Here is a 23,500-nt window from a genome sequence, read left to right as displayed (position 1 = left end):
GTTTTTTATTGATTATATTGTTACAACAGTTCCAATTTTCTCCCCCTTGCTCCCCTCCACCCAGCACACCCCTCCCCCAGCAATTCCCCCCAAGTCCATACCCCTGGTTCGTAAAAATTAACTACCCCCCCTCTCAAATATTAGGACCCTTTGTAATCTTGTAAAGGACAATGGGCGAAGGTCTCAAGCTACTCTAGCTGCTTCAAGCTGGACATGGTCGTCGTCCTACCTACCCTTGGGACCAGAAAACCCTAATAAGAGTGGGGCTGTGGAGGGGAAGGTGGCCTTCCCACATGGGGAAGGATCGTGCAGACTCCAGGTCAGTTGGCTGTCTCCGGTCAACGGCGTGCTTGGTTTAACAGGCTGGTGTCCTTGTTGTGTTCTGGGGGCAACAGATTTGGCGAAAAGGGTTAAAAGACATCATTCAATCCATAACTACTAGATGACAAAAGGCAGAGACTAATTTTTCAATGTTCCATATTAGGAAAAAAAAAAAAGGGCTTCTTTGGAGGAAGGTGTGCTAGGCACATCTCACCTGTCCAAAACCCTTTTGCCCATTATACTTAGTTTGGGCTGAGGTAAATAGTTTAGGTTTTCCCCCTCTCATACCTCTGGGCCTTTTCTGTCCAAGCCATTAGGATAGAAAAGAGAAACCCATTTTAAAGTGAAGCCCACAGACCACCCCACTCTTCCCCAACCCAGCCATTTAGTTCAGCCAAACCATTGAGTCTCAGGAGGCAGCGCTGCAGAGAGGATTAAATGAGGCTTATGCGTACAGATAATCACTCAGGTAATGCGATCATAGGCCTATGTCCTTTGAAAACAAAAAACACGTGTTAATTTATGTAACATAACCAACAAACAAGTCTCTAAATCTGTAAGACTGTCTTATTGGGAAGACATCTAGTTGCAAGGCACTTGAAATTCTATTTGCCTGCAACTTGAATATCTTTGATGATATCACAGACATGGTTTAATTTTCAAGTGAAACCATATTTTAAATGAGAAGAAACTTTTAAGACGGTTAGTTGCCCTGCTTTATACTCTACTACTGATCATTGTGATTTTCCCTGAATAATAATTTTTCTCCCTAAGGTTACCCTCCTTGTCTTTAAAGGGACTACATTAAGTCCATTTTTAATTTATCCTGTTCGTTTGCATAAACATAACAAGAGCAGCAAATGATCACTTAGGATCTTTAGTTCTGCTTTGCTGGAACTTACCCAAGGAATATTTGGGGTGACCTTCAGTCTGTTCTTCAGGGCACAGAAGCTGAGCCACATATCTGGCATTCATCCTTGCCTGTACACACCTGTTTTTTCCAAGTTTTTCTGGTTTTTCCTTGTGCCTTAAGGTCCCTTCTAGCCATCTTTCAGGAAAACAACCTTCGTTCCTTCCCTGGAAAGATTGCTGTGGACCGCACAACCAACCATGGTACCAGGCCTTTTATCTCACGGGCTTTTATTTCCTTTGAAAGTCATTCCCAGTTCCTCAGGGCTTTTTGGTAACAATCTGAGCCCAAGTATGTTTCCTTTAGGCTTGACATTCCAGTCAAAGACTTGGTCAAAAAAAGAGAAAAAAAGGAACCTCTGTTGACAACTGGTCTTATTAGTTCTATGCAAAGAAACTTATTTCATTACTTACTTGTTTAGAATGCCAAACTCTGGAGGGATCAAATAGGGAGAAAAATATACAACGTGAAGGAAAATCTTTGTCCTAATATTCACTGAACTGGCAATTCCATTCTTCATATTTTCATTTTTCCCCCACTAAAAAAATTTTTTGTTTGTTTTTCCATTACAGTTGTCTCACTTTTTTAGCCCTCTTGTTTCCCTGCACCCTGTCCCTCCCTTCCCCCACATTTAGTCCCCACTCAGTTGCCCCTGTCTGTGGGTCATTCATATATATATATATTTTTTTTTTTTTTACTTGACCCTTCCCCTTGCACCTTTCTTTTCCTCCCCCCCGCCCCCCTTGTTACTGTTATTCTACTTCTTGTTTACATACCTCTGTTTCAATTTTGCTCATTTGTTTGTGTTGTTCATTAGTTTCCTGTAATAGGTGACAGCATAAGGTATTTTTCTTTTGTTGCCTGGCTTATTTCACTAAGCATAATTTTCTCTAGTTCCATCCATGTTTTGCAAATGGTAGAAGTTCCTTCTTTCTTTCTGCTACATAGAATTCCATTGTGTAAATGTACCACAGTTTTTTGATCCACTCATCTACAGATGGGCATTTAGGTTGTTTCCAGCACTTGGCTATTGTAAATAGTGCTGCTATGAACATTGGAGTGCATAGGTTCTTTTGAATTGGTGTTTCGGGATTTTTTGGATATAATCCTAGCAATGGAATTGCTGGTTCAAAAGGTAGTTCCATTTTTAGTTTTTTAAGGAACTTCCAAGCTGTTTTCCACAGTGGCTGCACCAGACTGCATTCCCACCAGCAATGCACCAGGGTTCCCGTTTCTCCGCATCCTCTCCAGCACAAGTTGTTTGTTGATTTGTTGATTATGGCCATTCTGACTGGTGTGAGGTGGTATCTCATTGTGGTTTTAATTTGCATCTCTCTGATGGCTAGTGATTTTGAGCATACTTTCATATGTCTATGGGCCCTCTCTATGTCTTCTTTGGAGAAGTGTTTGTTAAGGTCCTTTGCCCATTTTTTAATTGAGTTGTCTGTCTTCTTGATGTTGAGTCGTATGAGTTCTTTATATATTTTGGAGATCAATCCCTTGTCTGAGATGTCATTGGAGAATATATTTTCCCATATGGTTGGTTTCCTTTGCATCTTGCTGAAGTTTTCTTTAGCTGAGCAGAAACTTTTTAGTTTGATGTAGTCCCATTTGTTTATTCTTTCCTTCATTTCCCTTGCCTTAGGGGATATATCAGTGAAAATGTTGCTACGTGGGATATCTGAAATATTCTTGCCTATTTTTTCCTCTAGGACTTTTATGGTATCACGGCTTACATTTAAGTCTTTGATCCATTTTGAGTTTATTCTGGTGTATGGTGTGAGCTGGTGGTCTAGTTTCATTTTTTTGCATGTCCCTGTCCAGTTCTCCCAACACCATTTGTTGAAGAGGCTCTTTTCACTCCATTTGATGTTCTTTCCCCCTTTGTCAAATATTAGTTGACCATATGAACCTGGGCTTATTTCTGGGCTCTCTATTGTGTTCCATTGATCTATATGTTTGTTTTTATGCCAGTACCAGACTGTTTTGATTACCGTTGCCTGGTAGTATAGTTTGATATCAGGTATTGTGATTCCTCCTACTGTGTTCTGCCTCAAAATTGCTGTGGCTATTCGGGCTCTTTTTTGGTTCCATATAAATTTTTGAAGTATTTGTTCTAGGTCTAGGACATCTCTAAAATCAGAGAAGGAAAACTCTGACTCCAAAAAACCTCCGCTGCCTTGCGGCATACCTCTTCAGGGGAAAGGCTAAGGGAGTAAACCCCGACAGAAAATCCGGAGCCGGAGTCCCTAAGGCCGTTTGACATTGTAGTCAACACCGGCAACTCCTGCGGCGCACCTGAAGCCAAGCTGTATTGACTTTGTCTTTCCCTTGGACCCTTCAGCTGCGAAGAGAGGGGGTGTCTGCTGCATGGGCAACAGCAGACCCTCCATATCACCCTGCCCAGGCTCTGTAGCTTCAGTTTCACTTGAGAGGACACTCCAGCGTCATCGCAAGATGTCGACTCAACACGGGAGGAGACAGATACCGGTTATAAGCTCATCCGATTGGCGAAGGAAACGAGCGCCAGGGGTCTCCTCTGACGGTGGGAGAGGTCATCGCACCTCACTGGACAGCTACCGTCTCGCCATGGCTCGCCTGCCCCACTGGGTGCGTGGGGATCAGAGAGGCGCCTCTCGAAAAGTGGGCCACAAAACACCCGCACCAGTTAATTCCAAGCAAACAACAAGAAAGAAGCCTCCGGCTCTTCGCCTCGCTAGCTGGAACATCAGGACCATGTGCCCCGGACTTACTGCAGACCTTCCGTGGATCAAGGGTGCCAGGAAAACCGCTGTCATCGATAGGGAACTGGCACGACTAAACATCGACATTTCGGCTCTACAGGAGACCCGGTTGGCCGACAACGGAACTATCAGAGAAACCAACTACACCTTCTACTGGCAAGGGAAGTCTCCGGACCAACCAAGACAGCACGGTGTTGGGTTCGCTGTGAAGAACACGCTTGTTAACTCCATAGAGCCACCCACAGGAGGCACAGAGAGATTACTTACCCTCAGATTGTCAACAACTTTCAGCACAGTCAGCATTCTTAGCGCGTATGCCCCAACCATCTGCGCCACCACCGAAGAGAAAGAACAGTTCTACCATGCACTGGACGAAGCGTTATCCAAGATTCCCAGAATTAACGCTCTCTATCTCCTTGGAGACTTCAATGCAAGAGTAGGAGCCGACCACATGGCCTGGCCCACCTGCCTTGGAAACTTTGGGAGAGGAAAGATCAATGAGAATGGTCAGCGACTGCTTGAGCTTTTGTGTCACCACGGCCTGTGCGTGACAAACACATTCTTCAAGTGCAAAGAGATCCACCAGGTGTCATGGAGGCACCCCGCTCCCGCCACTGGCACCAGCTTGACCTCGTCATCACCAGAAGAACGGATATTGGCAGCACCCTCCTCACCCACAGCTACCACAGTGCAGACTGCGACACGGACCATGCCCTCGTGGTAAGCAAGGTGCGCATAATGCTGAAGAGGTCGCACCACTCCAAGATGAAGGGTCGCCCACGCATCAACACCAGTTGTGCCAGCAACCCAGTTAAGACCCAGCAATTCATCAACAAGATGGAAGATGCACTCGGCGAGGGAGTGGCGGCAGATGACATTATCGAATCCAATTGGCCACGTCTCCGCGACGCCATATACAACTCCGCCATTATTGCTTACGGGAAGAAAGAGCGGAAGAACGCTGACTGGTACGAGGCTCACTGGGAAGAAATGGAACCCGTGATCGAGGCTAAGAGGAAGGCCCTACTGGCTTACAAGGTCACTCCCACTCCCAGTACACTTCAAGCTCTACGGGCTGCCAGGAACAAAGTCCAGAAGACTGCCCGCCACTGTGCCAACACCTATTGGCTAAACCTGTGCAGAAGCATTCAGGAAGCTGCCGATATAGGCAACACACGAGGAATGTATGAGGGTATCAAGAAGGCAACAGGCCCAATCCCCTCCAAGATCGCCCCCCTTAAGTCCAAGACAGGTGAGGTCATCACTGACCAGGAACAGCAAATGCGGCGGTGGACCGAGCACTACCTCGAGCTGTACGCAACGAAGAACACCGTAACAGACACTGCTCTTAACGCCATCCCAGACCTACCAGTCATGGAGGAGCTAGACACCCCACCTACTGCGGCAGAGCTCGGCAAAGCCATCGACCGCCTCGCTTGCGGGAAAGCACCAGAAAGCGACGGAATCCCTCCAGAAATCCTAAAGAGCGGGAAACCAGTCCTGCTACAGCCGCTCCACCATCTACTCTGTCTCTGCTGGAAGGAGGGTTACATCCCCCAGGATATGAGAGACGCCAACATTATCACCATGTACAAGAACAAAGGAGACCGCAGCGACTGCAACAACTACCGGGGCATCTCTCTCCTCAGCGTCGTCGGCAAAGTATTCGCCCGGGTCGCTCTTGCCCGCCTGCAGACCCTTGCTTCCCGCGTCTACCCAGAGTCCCAGTGTGGCTTCAGAGCTGGCCGATCAACAGTGGACATGATCTTCTCCCTACGCCAGCTGCAGGAGAAGTGTCATGAGCAGCATAAACCACTCTACCTCGCCTTTATTGACCTCACGAAGGCGTTTGATCTGGTCAGTCAAAGCGGACTCTTCAGCTTGCTACGGAAGATTGGCTCTCCACCACATCTGCTTGCTGTGGCCATGTCCTTTCACGACAACATGCACAGCATGGTGTCCTACAACGGCGCAACCTCTGAGGCCTTCCCAGTCAGCAGTGGAGTAAAGCAGGGCTGCGTCCTCGCGCCTACACTGTTCGGAATCTTCCTCTCCATGCTCCTCCAATACACCTTTAAGGACTGCAGCGAGGGTGTCTTCATTCACACCAGATCCGATGGCAAGCTCTACAACCTGGCCCGTCTACGAGCCAAGACCAAAGTCAAAGAGGTGCTCATCCGTGAGATGCTCTTCGCCGACGATGCAGCTTTGACATCACACTCCGAAGAGGGACTCCAGCAGCTAGTCACTTGCCTTTCCCACGCATGCAAGGAGTTCAGACTAGCCATCAGCCTGACGAAGACGAATGTTATGGCTCAAGGCACGGGGACTCCCCCATGCATCACCATCGACGGATACACCCTGGAGGTTGTCAACGACTTCACTTACCTCGGGTCCACCATCTCGAGCTCTCTGTCAGTCGACTTGGAGGTCAACCGGAGAATCGCCAGGGCAGCCACAGTTATGGCCAGACTGAACCGGCGAGCGTGGAACAATTCCAGCCTCACTGAGAAAACCAGACTGCGCATCTACCAAGCCTGCGTACTCAGCACTCTCCTCTATGGCAGCGAGACGTGGACCACCTACGCAAGGCACGAAAGGAAACTCAACAGCTTCCACATGAGGTGCCTGCGACGCATCCTGCATGTCGCCTGGCAGGATAAGGTCCCCAACACCGAGGTGCTGAAGCGAGCCAATATGAGCAGTTTGCATGCAGTTCTTAGCGAGAGACGCCTCAGGTGGCTCGGCCATGTCAAAAGAATGGATGCAGGCCGTATCCCCAAAGACCTCCTCTACGGCGAGCTGGCAGAAGGCAAGAGGATGACAGGGCGCCCAAAACTGCGGTTCAAAGACATCTGCAAAAAGGACATGACACAATGCTCCATCAATCTCAACACATGGGAAGTTCAAGCAGACGACCGCCTAGCCTGGAGGCTCGCGGTCAGGCAAGGTACGTCACGTGCGGAGGCTGCGCGCAATGAGGAGGCGGTCCAGAAAAGATCGAGGCGGAAGCAGCGTCAGCAGCAGGAACAACGGCCATCTGCCTTCACCTGTACCAAGTGCGGCAGGGATTGTCACTCCCGAATCGGACTGTACAGCCATTCTCGGCGGTGCAGATAGACTCTCAAGAAGCTACGCCATCGTCTCTCGAGACGGACGGCTGCCGACGACGATGTTCTAGGTCTGTGAAATATGTTGCTGATATTTTAATAGGGATTGCATTGAATCTATAAATTGCTTTGGGTAGTATGGACATTGTAATGATGTTGATTCTTCCCATCCATGAGCATGGTATATGCTTCCATTTATTTGTATCTTCTTTAATTTCTTTCTTCAGTGTTATGTAGTTTTCTGTGTACAGGTCTTTTACCTCTTTGGTTAAGTTTATTTCTAGGTATTTTATTTTTCTTGTTGCTATGGTAAATGGGATTTTTCTTTCAGTTTCTATCTCTGAGTTTTTATTGTTGGTGTATAAAAATGCCTTCGATTTCTTGATATTGACTTTGTGTCCTGCTATTTTGCCAAATTCACTTATTAGATTGAGTAGTTTTTTTGTGGAGTCCAAAGGATTTTCTATGTACACTATCATGTCATCTGCAAATAATGACAGTTTTACTTCCTCTTTTCCAATTTGGATGCCTTTTATTTCTCTTTCTTGTCTGATTGCTATGGCTAGAACTTCCAAGGCTATGTTGAATAGGAGTGGAGAGAGTGGACATCCTTGTCTTGTTCCTGATCTCAGGGGGAATGCTCTCAGTTTTTGCCCATTGAGTATGATGTTGGCTTCAGGTTTCTCATATATGGCCTTTATTATGTTGAGGTATGCTCCCTCTATTCCCATTTTGCTGAGAGTTTTTATCATAAATGGGTGTTGTACTTTATCAAATGCTTTTTCCACATCTATTGATATGATCATGTGGTTTTTGTCTTTCATTTTGTTTATGTGGTGTATCACGTTTATTGATTTGCGAATATTAAACCATCCTTGCATCCCTGGGATGAATCCTACTTGATGGTGGTGTATGATCTTTCTAATGTGTTGCTGGATCCAGTTTTACAATATTTTGTTGAGGATTTTAGCATCTATGTTCTTCGGCGATATTGGTTTGTAGTTTTCTTTTTTTGTTGTGTCTTGACCTGGATTTGCAATTAGGGTTATACTGGCTTCATAGAACGAGTTTGGGAGTCTTTCCTCTTCTTGTATCTTTTGGAATAGTCTGAGGAGGATAGGAGTTAGTTCTTTCCTAAATGTTTTGTAGAATTCACTTGTGAAGCCATCCGGTCCTGTGCTTTTGTGTGCTGGGAGTTTTTTGATTACTGCTTCAATTTCGCTAGCTGTTATTGGTCTATTCAGACTTTCTGCTTCTTCTTGATTCAGTTTGGGCAGACTGTAGTTTTCCAGGAATTTGTCCATTTCCTCTAGGTTGTCAAATTTCTTGCCATACAGTTGTTCGTAATAATTTCTTATAATTCTTTGTATTTCTGTGGTATCAGTTGTTATTTCTCCTCTTTCATTTCTGATTTTATTTATTTGGGTCCTTTCTCTTTTTTTCTTGATGAGCCTGGCTAAAGGCTTGTCAATATTGTTTATCTTTTCAAAGAACCAGCTCCTACTTTTGTTGATCTTTTGAATTGTTACTTTAGACTCTATGTCATTTAATTGTGCTCTGATCTTGATGATTTCCTTTCTTCTACTTGATCTGGGCTTTGCTTGTTGTTCTTCCTCTAGTTCTTGTAGCTGTAGGGTTAAATTTTTTATTAGATATTCTTCTAGCTTTTTTAGGTAGGCTTGTATTGCTATGAACTTTCTTCTTAAGACTGCTTTCGCTGTATCCCATAGGTTTTGGGTTGTTGTATGTTCATTATCATTGGTTTCCAGGAACTTTTTGATTTCTTCCTTGATGTGATTGTTAACCCATTCATTATTTAATAGCATGTTATTCATTCTCCATGAGTTTGAATGTTTTTGAGTTTTTTCCTTGAGGTTGATTTCCAATTTTAAGGCATTGTGATCTGAGAGGATGCTTGATATAATTTCAATTTTCTTGAATTTATTGAGGCTTGTTTTGTGTCCTACCATGTGGTCTATCTTTGAAAATGTTTCGTGTGCACTTGAGAAATATGTATATTTTGCTTCTTTGGGGTGTAAACTTCTATATATATCGACTAAGTCCATTTGATCTAAAGTGTTGTTCAGTGCCTCAATATCTTTGATGTTTCTTTGCTTTGAAGATCTGTCCATTGTTGACAATGGGGTGTTAAAGTCCCCTATGATGAGTGTGTTGCTGTCTATATCTTTCTTGGAGTCTTTCAAAATTTTCCTTACATATTTGGATGCTCCTAAGTTGGGTGCATATATATTTATAAGGGTTATATCTTCTTGATGGATTTTTCCCTTAAGTATTATGAAATGCCCTTCTTTGTCTCTTTTTATGGACTTTGCTGTGAAATCTGTTTTGTTGATATAAGTATTGCTACCCCGGCTTTTTTTTCATGTCCATTTGCTTGAAATACATTTTTCCATCCCTTTACTTTCAGTCTGTGTAGATCTTTTGTTCTAAGGTGGGTCTCTTGTAGACAGCATATATGTGGGTCATCCTTTCTAATCCATTCAGCTACCCTATGTCTTTTAATTGGAGCGTTTAATCCATTTACATTTAAGGTTATTACTGATAAGTACTTATTCATTGTCATTTTTCCCCTTTGTACTCATGTTCTTCTCTGTCTCTCTCTGTTTCTTTATCTTCTTAGAGCAGACCCTTTAGCATCTCTTGCATTGCTGGTTTGGTGGAGATGTATTCTTTTAGTCTTCCTTTGTCTGAGAAACTCCTTATTTCACCTTCCATTTTGAATGAGAGCCTTGCTGTGTAGAGTATTCTTGGTTGTAGGCCTTTGTTTTTCATTGCTTGGAATATTTTTTGCCATTCCCTTCTGGCTTGTAGTGTTTCTGCTGAGAAATCTGAGGATAGCCTTATTGGAGCTCCCTTGTATGTTATCAGTTGTTTCTCTCTTGCTGCTTTTAGGATTCTCTCTTTGTCTTTGAATGTTGCCATTTTAATTATGATGTGTCTTGAGGTGGGCCTGTTGGGGTTCATCTTCATTGGGACCCTCTGTGCCTCCTGGATTTGCGTGACTCTTTCTCTCCTCATGTGAGGGAGGCTTTCTGTCATTAGTTTTTCAAAGAGGTTTTCTATCCCTTGCTCTTCTTCTTCTCCTTCTGGAATTCCAATGATACGGATATTATTACGTTTCATGTTGTCCTGCAGCTGTCTTAGAACCTCTTCAGTCTTGTTCAGTCTTTTTTCATTTTGTTGCATTGTCTGGGAGTTTTTGTGTACGTTGTCTTCCAGCTCGCTGATCCGATCTTCTGCTTCCTCTAGACTGCTTTTAATTCCTTCTACTGTGTTCTTCAATTCAGAGATTGTATTCTTCATTTCCTCCTGGCTCTTATTGATAGCTTCCATGTCCTTTTTGATGCTGGTATAATTCTCAGTAAGTTCCTTATAGTTCTTCTGGAGTTCCTGTAGTTTTTCTGGAGTTCTTTGTAGTTTCCGCTGATCTCATTTAGCTTTTCTATAATCCATGTTTTAAATTCCGTATCTGATATTTTGCTCCCCTCTATTTCATTTAGCACTCTTTCTGGGGATTCTACCTTTCCTTTTGATGGGGGGTTGTTTCTCTGTCTCCCCATTTTTGTGATTCCTTTTGTTTTTTTGGTGCTTCTTAGAATGATCAGTTCTCCCTGGATCTGCCTCTGGTAGCGTCAGATCATGTACCAGACTGGCCCTAGGCAGCCTGTTGGAGACTTCCAGGGATCTACTGCCTTTGTCTCTCTTCTTTAGTTGTTACTATACTCAATCTGTGATCAGCCGTCAGGCTTAAGGACCGTGGGTGTGGCCACTTAATTCCTGTAAGCAGGGCTTTTATTTCCCCCTAGTATGACACCACTTGGAGGGGGATGGTCTGTCTGCTGTACTGGGGCTGAGTCAGCACTGGCTGGTCCTGGGAGGGGGTTAGTGTAGCTTCCACTTGCTCCTCCGCCCTCCTGGATCTCTGTCTGTGTTGTCCTTGATGATATTTCTTTAATCTGTCTGGTTGTATTTCAGCTACTTTTTGGTGGATCTTTTTCTCTGGTTAGTTGATTGAGAGTCACTCTGCCCACCTTGTCTTGAGATCTTTTGTGAAGGTGCTGCTAAAACATAATTACACAACCCAGGCAAGAAACCCACACCCTCCAATGTCTCCCCCAAATACAATCCCACTATAGGCTGCAAATGAGCCCATGTTAATATACTTGTGGAGATACTGGGACTCTTATTTCATAGGAGAAACAGAAAGGAGTTGTTTTAAATGAAGGAAGAGTAATTTTTGAGCTGGAAGTTGATAGAGTATTAATATTAGCAATTGGGATCAAGGTTATGTAAGAGAGCAATTAACACTTACACTGTCTGTTTGAAAAGGAGGGGAGGGTTACAGTGTGGAGTGAGAAAGTGGAAGTGTATAGTATTAGGATTATATAATCGGTATATACTATATGATTAACGTGGGAGGTAGGGTAGACACAACAGACATCCAGGTAGACAGACAGCCAGAAATTGAAAGAGAGGGCTGGGGAGGTTAGAAGGTAGGAAATAGATTGAGAGAGAATTTTTTAAGGATAAAAATACAGAGTAGAAAATAGCAAGACAGGAAGGGAGAGAGGAAAGAGAGAGAGAAAGTAGAGAAGGGTAGGAGAGAGAACGAAAGAAGACGGGGAGGTAGAAGAGAGGGGACTGGATTAAAATTCTTTTTTAAATTATATATTATAAAAAAGATTAGGAGATTAAAACATGATATAAAGTTGCAAGATAGAGAGAAAAGTTGAATATAGAGAGAGAGGAATAGGAGATAGGAAAGCAAGAGTATTTGGGAGGAAAAGAGCTCAGAGGAGGGAAGGAAATCAGGAGGAAGAAGAGATATTAAGGAGGGGAGGATTGAAATTGAAGAGTTAACACAAGATAGGATGAAGGAGAGAAATACAAGAGCTAGGGAAAGAAGTGGGGGGATGGGGTAGAAAAAGAGAAGGGGTAAGAATGGGAGAGTAAAGGGAGAGGGGGATAGATTAGAATTATAATTTGAATATTAAGAGATTAGAATATAAAGTGTAATAGGGAGAGAGAGAGAATATGTATAGGGAGAGAAGGAAAATAAGGACAAGAGATGAAAGAAAAACGAATGTAGACTGAAGGGGGACAAAATAAAGAAAGAAATTTAATAAAGTTGAAGGTGCGTAGCGCAGAGAAAGGAGAGGGTGAGAAAGGGAGAGAACTTAAAATTATAAAATTAACTGAGAATAGGATGCAGGGGAGAATGCTAAGGGGAGAGAACGGAGGGAAGGGCAGGGGAGAAAAGGAGTGAGAATAAGAAGGGACTGACGGTAGGGGTAGTTAGAGAGAGACTGAGAGATAAAAGAATGAGGATTTTAACTCAATTCAACTTTTATGCACAGTCTCTGGGTATTTTTGGTTTGTTTGTTTTTTGGTTTTTCCTTGCTTCCTTCCTGAGTCTGCTCCTATTCAAAATTCCATGAGTTTCAAATCTTTTCTGGTTGGTTGGCTGGCTGTGGGAGGGTTCTGCTTGATTCTGGGGTTGCTAGTCTTTTTTTCGTGGGCCTGCCACCGCTCTGCTGTGAGCTGCCTTTAGTTGTCCCCTCCTGAGGCAGCCTCAGCCCTCCTCAGGCTTGTCCAGCTACTCCTTCCCACTGTTGGTCCAGCCTGTGCCTGCCAGCAATCCCCGCCCTGCCTCCAGTCCTGTCTCTATTCCCAGGCTACAGCTTCTGCTCTCTTCCCTGTCTATATGCCTGCGCACCCTATCTCTCTCCCTGTCTCAAGATCGTCCTTTTGTTCTGCAGGACTCTGGCACAGTCGGTCAAAGTGCCGGGCCCAGTGGCCCTTTCCTGCCCAGGGCCTCTCCCTTGGTCTGGAGCTTTGCAGTGGCTTTCCTGTGTGTGCTCTTCTCCTTGCCCCAAAACTTTCTCTATTTCGAGCTACTGCTTCCGCTGGCTTCCCTATCGGCCTGCACGCTCTATCTTTCTTCCCTCCACAGCACCGTCCCTTTGTTCTGTAGGATTCTAGTGTGGTCGGTCAGCGCAGCACTCTCCTACTCTGGGGTTCTCTGCCAGTCTGGAGCTCTGCAGCAGCCCTTCCCTGCAGCCCCTTCTCCTTGCCCTAAAACCGTCTCCCCTCCAGAACCTCCGCCTCCGCTCTCTTCCCTACTTACACACCCTGCACGTCCTATTTCTCTCTTAGCCCCAAACCCGCCTTTTGTTCTGTGGGATTCTAGCACGACTAAAGAGCAAACACTGATTTCAAGAACACAGTTCTCCCCCGGTCCGGAGTTCCGCAGCAGCTTTTCTGTGCGGCCGTTCTCCTTGCCCCAAAACTGCTCCTTTGTTCTGTAGGGCCCTAGTGCAAGTGCTGGGTGCGCCTGGGATGCCGAGCTTTCGGTCGGAGGTTGCAGCTGAGGATGTTTCTCTCTAGACTCAGATCACACAGTTTCTCCCAGTCCTGATTGTTCACTGTTCTCTCCCTCCTCTGGCTTTTTCGGCCAAATCCTCTCCCTAACTCCCTACAAGAATTCACTCCCGGCTAGTGAGTTCTCCGGCTTGATACTGCAAACGCACGGAGTCTCAGAATGACTCAGCCTGCAGTTTGTGATAAACCCCTCCACCCCCCTCCACGCTGCTCCCACGATCTCCTCCCCATTCACGTTATCAGATATTCACACTCACTCAGTCATTCCTCCCCGCATTTGTTCCTCCTGGATTGTCTCCTTAACAGGAGCGAGCTGAGAACACTGTCCCTACTCCACGGCCATCTTGGTACCCCCCCTTCATTCTTTTTCAGTATATTTTCATTTTGTTGCATTGTCTGGGAGTTATTTTCTACGTTGTCCTCAACTCACTGATCTGTTCCTCTTTTTCATTTAGCATGCTTTTGATTGATTCTACTGTGTTCTTCAGTTCAGCAATTGTATTTTTTGTTTCTCCCTGATTCTCATTGATAGTTTCTCTGTCTTTTTTTATGCTGGTTTAGTTCTCAGTAAGCTCCTTGTTGCTTCCCTGAAGTTTTTGTAGTTACCTTGGAATTCTTTGTAGTTTCCCTGGAGTTTGTTGTAGTTTTCTTTGAGTTTCTTGAGTTCATTGAGCTTCCTCATTACTATTGCTATGAATTCCATGTCTGATAGTTTGCTTGCCTCTATTTCATCTATCCCTCCTTCTGGGAACTCCTCCTTTCTTTTTGGTAGGGTGTTGTTTCTGTTTGATGTGGTGTTACTCCACCTCCCCATTTTGGGCACTGGTCATGTTTGTTTTTGCTTCTTAGATTGATCTACTTTTATTTTCTGCCTTTGTGGTGTGACCTTCTGTGGTAGTAATCTGTTTTATTCAGTTGTGCAGACTCCTTGATCTCCTTAACTCGGTGCTCTTGGGATGCCCTTTATGCCTTTTATTTAGACTCTATAGTGGTATTTTGGTTTTTGTTTGTTGTGTTGCTCTTTGTTTGGTCCCTCCCTTAAATTAGATAATTGAGAGTCATCTGCTCACTTCTGACAGTTGTTGAGCTGTCTCTGGCTGATGCCTCTTGGAGGGGAGTAGTCTTCTCATGAGATTTCTCCCATAGAACTGAGGTTTAGTCTGCCCTGGGATCCGGCCTGCTGCTCCTCTAGTTTTTTCTCCAGAACCAGCATCTAAGGTTTTCCAAAGCTCTTCTAGTTCATTTTCCCTTATTTCAGCTGCAGCCCAGGTTGAGCATGGGAAGTGTGGTTTTTTCTGCCAGGCAGAAGGTGGGTCAGGGCAATATGGGGAGGCATTCCCCTATGCTGTCATGCAGTTCGGGAACATTCCTCTGAGCACTGGCACGCATGCCAGGAGTATTCCAAAGATAAATTAATTTTTAACAAACCTATGTGGAAGGGAAGATAAAGCCTTGTAGCACCTCTCTGCTTTCTCTCAGCTCTCTGGGTTTAGTGAACCAGGGCCAAAGAAACTGTGCTGCTCCTGTTGTCTGGCAAAGGGCCTTTTCCAATTTTTTTCTTCTTTCCCTTAGGGAAATGTTCCCAGCAGGAAACTCTTGAACCTTACTCACTGATCTGCAAAGGTTTTAGTCCTGTAGTTGGGGGTTGAGCTCACCTGTCTGTGAGGGAATCTGGCTGGCTGCAGCAAATCACAGGCATTCATCTCCTCCTTCCAGTCCAGAGTCTGCTACTCTCTTTTTTCCTTTCCAAGTTCTGTCCTGAATTATCCACTCTGAACTGCCCTATGATCATGGTCCATTCTGGGTCAGGTCCTACCATTCCTTCAGTGTACTCTACCCCTGTGAGGTTTTTGTTAACAGAGCTGCTGCACCCACACTTACAGGCATTCATGCCCCAAGTCCATGCCAAGCCTCGAATCTTGCCTCAGCTTCCATTTAGAAGTGTTTCTGTGTTGCCCCCACACTGTAGCAACAGTCCCTGGCATCCCTGTTCTCCATGTGCTCACCCTTCCCCCAAATCACAAAGTCTCTCACAGTCAGTGCTGGCCACTGTGTTTCAGAGCCTCTGGCAGTTTTATATAAAGTTTCTCTCTGAATCTTTCCCTGCTGGCATTGGGAAGTGCTGCACAGCTATACAATAACAAGCTGGTGGCATAGTGCTGACCCAACTCCTTTCAGAGATTTTCAGCCTTAAGCGGGCCTGCTCCCATCATGCTTTCCCTAGGGCCAGCACCTCCCAGGCCTTCTCTCTCCACCCCGGTAGCTCATGGCTCCTGAGCCAATCCACAGCTGCCCTGACTCTTGCAGCCAGAAGCACTGGGCTGGACAGACATGGTTGCTCTGATTAGAAAGCACGGGCCACTGGCTCCCAGGAGCCTCTAAGCAGGATAGTTGTTGCCCACTCCTACACACTCCCCACACTCTTTTCCATGTTGATATCCACTCACAGATGGTCTCACTCACTCTCCACTCTGTATTTTGACTGAAAGTCCAGTCAGGGTCTGGGAGCAAGTGGATGGAGCTGCCAGCTACTCTGCTGCCATCTTGGATCCTCAGGAGTTGATTTTTTAGATGGAAAACCATATCATGTGATCACTTTTGCTTTATGTCTGCTTCTTCAAAAAAAATATTTAAAAAGATTATAAAAATGGTGTACATATTTAAAACAAAATATAAATAGAAAACATGTAAAAAAAGCAATTATATCATAAAAATACTAATAGACATCTAAGAATTGTTGTTTAGCCCTAAATTTTTAAGCAGCCAAGGTAAAAATGGGGAAAGTGATGGGTTGCATAATTCTCAATATTTATTTAACATATATCAAAATGTTTTAAGAAAGATCCATACATTTGGGAGTTTAAATAATAAGGAGGATAATAAAGAGCAATTTAGGAGGGAGGTATCACATGAACAATTTTTTAAAGATTGAAAGTGGACATAAGAAGGGCATATGTAAAACATGGTAAGGAGGCTGACTGAGGCTAGGTGAGAGCTAATTTTGAGGATGAGTGAGCAAGAGTCTAAACACCCACTAGGTATTACTCTGGTAGCAAATATGTCAGCTCTAGAATACCTGATGCCTTCATACTTAAACTTATTGCAAAATTAGACTCTGGTTCCTGAAACTAAACAAAAACAAAGACTTTTGAATTGTTGCTGGGTTGTCAGGAAAACCAGACCAATTTCACCTGAGCCTTGGCATTGGGTAGCTCTGCTCATAAAACCTATAGCAGATAATAGGACAGAGAGCAGTCACAGGTCTGGGAAAAGGCCATAAGGAATTCTCCAGGTTCTTGCACAAGGTCACTTGCCATAAAATAAACACCAAAGGACTTATAAAATTCTCAAGAAACACACATGCAAAATAAATTCAATCCTCTAACTCTGCCCACAAGTTTTGTGAGGTGTCTTTTGGCTCCAATTCAAATTCCTGTCATCTCATCAAATTTTTCAGATTACTGGGACATTTTACTAAGGCTAGGCATTAAATCATTTATGAAGAGGCTTTCTCCTGCCAGGTGGGGTAGAGCGGCTGAAATTAAATAATCCAGTCTGGTCTTTCTTATTTCTACTTCTGAGGTCTCTTTTAGATTCTCATCGTATCATCACATGAATCAAAACAATCTGGAGACACATAGTCGCACTAATATGCCAACATGTCTTTTTTCCCTAGTGGTACCTAAGGACAAGAAATAAAAAGCAGAAAAATAAATTCCCTCAGATAAACACCATTTGCTCAGCAATCATCAAGAAAGAGAAAGCAGCTGAGCAATTTCTACTCTTCACACCATCATGTGACACTTTGCTTATACTAAACTAATAGGATAAACATCAAAAGTACAAGTACGTAGATCTAACTTTTTCTGATTGTTTACTTCTGTCATACTGTCAAAATCTATTATAAGCTTCTCTATTACCTTTCCCATAAATATGCTAGATTCAGTGGAAAGGAGTAGATTCCTCAAGAATGCTTAATAAGTAAATTATTTTACAACTACTTTGTCCATTTCTTGCCCACTCTCTTTGAATAAACATTTAGGAAACACAATCCTGTGGCCTACCAATTTTCAAAAACTGTCTTTGTCCTCACAGGGGCAAAACAAGATGGACGAGGTTAATGGAGGATATAAGCTATCCTGGATAATCAGTTAAAATATCCACATCTCTAATTCAAGGCTTCCTTTGATTTATCAATGTCATATTTCACATTAAGGTCCCCAATGTCCATTTTCTTCATTTCCTTTCTAATTATCACTTCCCAACTCAATAATTTTCTGGTGTATAGTTTCTGAAGTTTTGCATCCAGTTTGTTCAGCATCTTGGAATGTAATGAGAAAAGTGAGCTCTCTATTAGAAAAATGATATGGACTTTTTGTTCTTTTCATTTACTCTTCCTGTACTTTCTTGCTTGTTAGTAAGTATATCCAGGTTAGTGGCTATTAATGCAGGAAATAAAAAGTAAGATTTTCTGAGATTATTGGGGAAAGGATCAGAAAGAATGGAGGCTCAGGAGTTGGAGGCCTGGACTAAAAACTAGTTTTACCACTTATTGTGGGTATAAACTTGTATGAGTCCCCTAAGATATGGGATTTACAGTTTCTTTATCTACAAACAGAGCTTTTCCAAATTTTAAGAAAATTTTCAGAACTTTGAGGATTAAAAATAAGAATCATCTTTGACATGACATGAAAAGAAGAGAGAATCCCAACATAGATGTTGTTGGGCCTGGAGACTCGTTTCATTCTGGTACCCTGGTGAACTGGAAATAAATTACACCACAAATTTGGTCCCTTCCTTCATCATGGCATTGGTTTTATAACACCCATATAAGTCATTCATTCGGGGCTATTTTCCTTGCAGTAGTTGCAGTCTTTTTGCTAACATTTCTCCAGTTTTGCTCAGAGCAATTTTGCATAAATGAGGGCACCTGCTATTTATTGGAAACCTCATTCACAGAAATTGGTAAATAGACACTACAAGCATCAGTTACAGAAACATGCACACTAAATTCTAAGGTCTTATTTATGATGAGATGCAAAAAATATGGAGATAGTAATATGATGGGGAAAGGCAATGGAAGAAGTTGTATGTATGTGTGTAATGTTTCACAGCACTCTTTAATGTATGTTAATAAAAGTATTGACTTCTATTTTTAAAAATAAGAAAAATCTTGGTGGATTGTTGAGGGAATCAAAGAATGTATATCACTTCCCACCTCCTTGCTGTTTCCAGTTCAGTGCAAGTCATTATCATCTCTCTCTTGGATTATTTAAACAGCTTCCAATTCTACCCCTCCACCAACCCAAATTCACATTTAGCACAACACAAATCAGACAAGGTTACACTCTTTTCAAATTCTGCAAAGGCTTCACATCTATCATAGAGTAAAAGCCAGAGTCCTTCCTTAGAACAGCCCCCACCATTGCCTGACAACAACTCTTACTACTCTATTCTTTTATCATTCCATTAAGCCACACTAACCTTCTGGTATTCCTTGAATGCACCAGGCATGCTCTCACCTTGGGGCCTTTGAATTGGCTCTTTGCTTTGCCTAGAAATATTCTTCACCATGCCCCTTGCCCTCAACCCACCTGATTTCAACACAGCTCTGATGGGCTATTACATGGATGCCACAAACTCCTACATCATGAGCATACCACCACATCCTCCTGCTCTGCTACCATGGAAATTTCTCTGAAACCACAGAGAGCCACAGAGCCTGAGTGCAGGTGTAACCCAGACGCACAGGTGAATCAATGTGCCAGCTTCATCCTTAAGCAATGAAGAATAGGATTTGGTAAGTAAATGCTTGACCTTCCATTTTTTGGTGGGACAATCCTGAGGTGGATTTTCCATGAGTACTCTGAGGCCCTGTAAGAAATTGAGCCCCAATTGCACACAGCAGTAAAAATCCCCTCAACACACTCTGTCACTTCTCTGTCTCACATTTTCTACTCCATATTTCCGCTTTCTAAGATCATCTTTCCAATTTCAAATTTCAAAGTTCCATTCCTTTATGGGAATACCCCATGTCTCTTTCAATTAGAAACCACAGAGGATAGAAAAGGTATTTCTGAATTTGTTGAAGTCAGACAAAAAGCCACCTTTCCTTTTCCCAGTGTAACTAGTTTGGAGAGTAGACAACCAGAAAATTTAGAGAAGAAACATAAAAAACATGTCCCATGATGTAAGAGATATTTCTTTTTAAAAGTATTTATGAAATTACCTACTACTTTTGTTAATTTTAGAATCATGCAACACTATTTTATTGTTTTTAATATTTTATTTACTTACTTTTAGAAAGAAAGGAAGAGAGGAAGAGAGAAAAAGAAACATTAGTTGGTTGCCGCTCACACACCCTGAACTGAGAACCTGGCTCACAACCCAGGCATGTGTTCTGACTTGGAATCAAACCAGTGAGTTTTAGGTTCACAGGCCAGCACTCAAACCACTGAGCCACACCAGCCACAGCTTTATTTATTTATTTATTTATTTATTTATTTATTTATTTATTTATTTATTTATTTATTTTTAAGATTTAGGCAACACCATTTCCAAATAAGGTAGTGTTTGCCTTGGCTCATCATGGTATGCACCTTTTGCTGGGGCCTGGCATATTTGTTGGAATTCTATGTTCACTGAGTGGACTGTTATAAGCTACAAAGAGGCCAACATCTCCCTTTGGTATCTCAGAGATCACTGGAAAGAAGAAGGAGTATGTTGGTTTCACCAGTTTTTGGAATTAAGACGAAGTGGTATACTAGTTTGCTCTGGATACTGATAACAAAACAGCACAGACCGTGAGGCTTAAACAACAGGCATTTATTTTCTCATAGTTCTGGAGGCTGGAAGGTACAAGATCAAGGTGTTGATGGGTTTGTTTGCCTCTGAGTTGTCTCCCCTTGGCTTGCAGATGGCCTCCTTCTAGCTGTGTCCTTATATGCACACACATTTCTAGTGTCTCTCTGTGCATCCAAGTTTCCTCTCTTATTAGAAAACCAGTAAGATAGGATTATCACCTACTCTAATGACCTTACTTTACCTTAATTGCCTCTTTAAGGGTGCTATTTCATATACAGTTACCTTCTGAGGTACTGGTGGGACAGGGTTTCAACATGTAGATTTGGAGGCATAGTTAAGCCATCACAAGTGGGATACAGAGAATTATTTAACTAGACTTGGCTTTCCCCTATTCGCTATTAACCCACTCCCCACTTTACAGTCTTCCCCAAATCTCAGTTTTTTTCTAGAAAGGTGCCTCAGGATCACAAGTACCCCTGGACAAGGTTTTAGTCATGTGTGAGGTTGGCCACCTAGTTTTTCCCCTATCCTGACCTGGCACATTTTGGTTGGTCAGGTACTTGTAGGCTGACACATGAGCACATTCTAATTACCCCTGGAGTTGATTCCCATGAGTCAGCCCCTGAATTTCTCTGTGCCCATTACACATTATGCCAAAGCCACTCTGCTAGAGTAGCCAGATTCCTTGCCCCTTTTTGCCATGCCTTCACATGCTGGACCTTGCATCTCACAGACTTGGTGAGTGATGTCCACCCTGCCATTACTGCTTCTGGATGTACTGTCCTTAAGACCACTCAGAGAGACACCATGCTATCTCCAAAAAACCTTTTCTCAACGGCACAAGTGTCCCTTCACCAAAAATTCTTCTCATCACCCACAAGACACCTGTGATTCTATAAGATACCAGATTTGAAATTTTTCCTCAGCTAAAAGAGCTATGATTTGAAATGTATAGATCAAGTAGTAAGAATGGCTTTTTTGGTAAGCTTCCAAATATAATTATACTGTAAGCTAAAGAAAAAGTTGTGCACCATTTTAGAATTTGGAACCTTTTGAATTATGTATATTTACTAAATCATTTGCTCTTACAACAACCCTAGTGGAGAGTATTTTATCATCTCCACAGGTAAACTGAGATGCAGAGTTTACCCCACATGGCCAAGACAAACAGTCATTGAATGGAGGAACTAAGACTATTTCAATGCTCTTTCAAAACTGATGTCATTCTCTCCAGTCCTCCCTTTTCACTGTACTGGAAATACTAAGTTAATTTTTTTCTATGATTCATGAGAAATATCCATGTAAAAATGGATACTATGTAACAAATAATGAAACAATTGCTTTCTACCTTCTTTCCTTAAAATATTAGCTTCAGTTTTACAGATTTACTATTACAAAATCTTGGTTGATTTTTTTCAACTCCCTGTGAGAAACTGTATTGCTTTCTTAGGGCAGTGATAACAAAGTGCCATAAACTGATCAACTTAAAACAATAGAATTTTATTCTCTCACAGCTTTGGAGGATAAAATCTAAAATCAAAGTGTCAATAGTGCTGTGCTCTCCCTCTGGGCTCTAGGGAAGAATCCTTCCTTGCCTCTTCTAGTTTTTAGTCTTTACAGGCAACCCTTGGCTACCCTTGGCTTATAAAGACATTACTCCAATCTCTGCCTCTATCTTCATGTGGCCTCCATAAGTTTGTGTTGCTTCTCCCCTTCTTCTAAGGACACCAATAACTGAATTAAGATGCACCCTAATTCATTATTACCTTATCCTAAGTTGATTATATCTGCAATAACTTTATTTTCAAATAAGATCACATTCACAGATACCACTGATTAAGGTGGGGGGACAGAATCAAACCAAAATAGATATAGGGCTGTCATATTTTTACCTATGTTCTAAAGATGAGGACTTTGTGAAGCTCAGAGCAGGTAAGTCAGTGTTTCTCTAAGTTTGGCCCAACAGTTGCCTACATCACAACCACCTAAAGGTTTATTACAGTACACATTCTGGAGCCTCACTATGGAATAGCAGAATCGAAATTGAAAATTTGTTGCCCTGGCTGCTGTAGCTCAGTGGATTGAGTGTCGGCCTGCGAACCAAGTGTTGCTGGTTTGATTCCCAGTCAGGGCACATTACTAGGTTGCACGTCAGGTCCCCAGTTGGGGTATGTGAGGGACAACCACACATTGATGCTTCTCTCCCTCTCTTTCTCCTTTCCCCTCTAAATAAATAAATAAATAATAAAATAAAAATTGTTTTTAAAAAAATTTAAAATTTGTATGTCTAATAAGGGCCAAATATAGCTCACAGAAACAGAGCCACCAGAAATTTTGTAAGTATGTAGTAGAAATTAAATGCAAGCCCTGGCACTCAGACTTCAGAACTTTATTTCCTTAGAGGGCTCAATTTTATCTTTCATTTTCTAATCCAAGAATCTGCTTGATTATTTACCCCAACCTTTTGTGAATATTTGAAATACATGTCCTTTCCAGGACTTTATTCAATGTGTACAGGTTGGCACTGTTCAGACACATTCAGAAGCCCCATTCTCTCACCAACTCTTTGTTCCACTTCTCCCTACCCTGCATAATTTTCTCCACAGCACCTAGCATTACTCAGCTGTCTCATCCAGGTGGGGAGAATATAGTTCATACTCTCTCTGGTTGCTTATAAAATCTTCAGATCCTTACAGTTTATTCCATTTCTTCCTAAGAATTATGCCAACCTTCTTTTAAGAAACATTGGGAAATTTTTAGACCTCTCTTTTCAAGAGATGATACTCATTTTGTCATGCTTGTCCTTTTTTTGAGGAAAGAATACTGCCAAAACTTATAAATAATAATAATAAATGACAAAAATTTATTGCCTTCCTGTGTCTTGGGCATAATGCCATATCACAAAGTTTCACATTAGACCTTCCTTTGGAGATAATTAGCATTTTATGGATAACAAACTAAATCTTAAAACCAGAACCAGAATAAACCCAGATAATTTAATTTAACCATTTGCTAACTTGCCAGTTCCAACTCTTTATTGTGGATTTCAAGCTCTCTGTAGTAAGGCTCCTTCTTTCCCTCTGATGCTGCCTGCAATCACCATCCACTCTTCCCTACTCAACCAGCCTCCTCATTATATCCTTCCACCCCCAAATACTACTCATTACCACTTCTTGACCTCCCAAATATATCTCATTTGGGTTCTTAGC

Source organism: Furipterus horrens, unplaced genomic scaffold (assembly GCF_987537825.1).
Source record: "Furipterus horrens unplaced genomic scaffold, mFurHor1.1.pri manual_scaffold_9, whole genome shotgun sequence".
Classification (NCBI taxonomy): Eukaryota; Metazoa; Chordata; class Mammalia; order Chiroptera; family Furipteridae; genus Furipterus; species Furipterus horrens.
The sequence above is the reverse complement of the archived record's forward strand: the minus strand, read 5'-3'. Positions refer to the sequence as shown.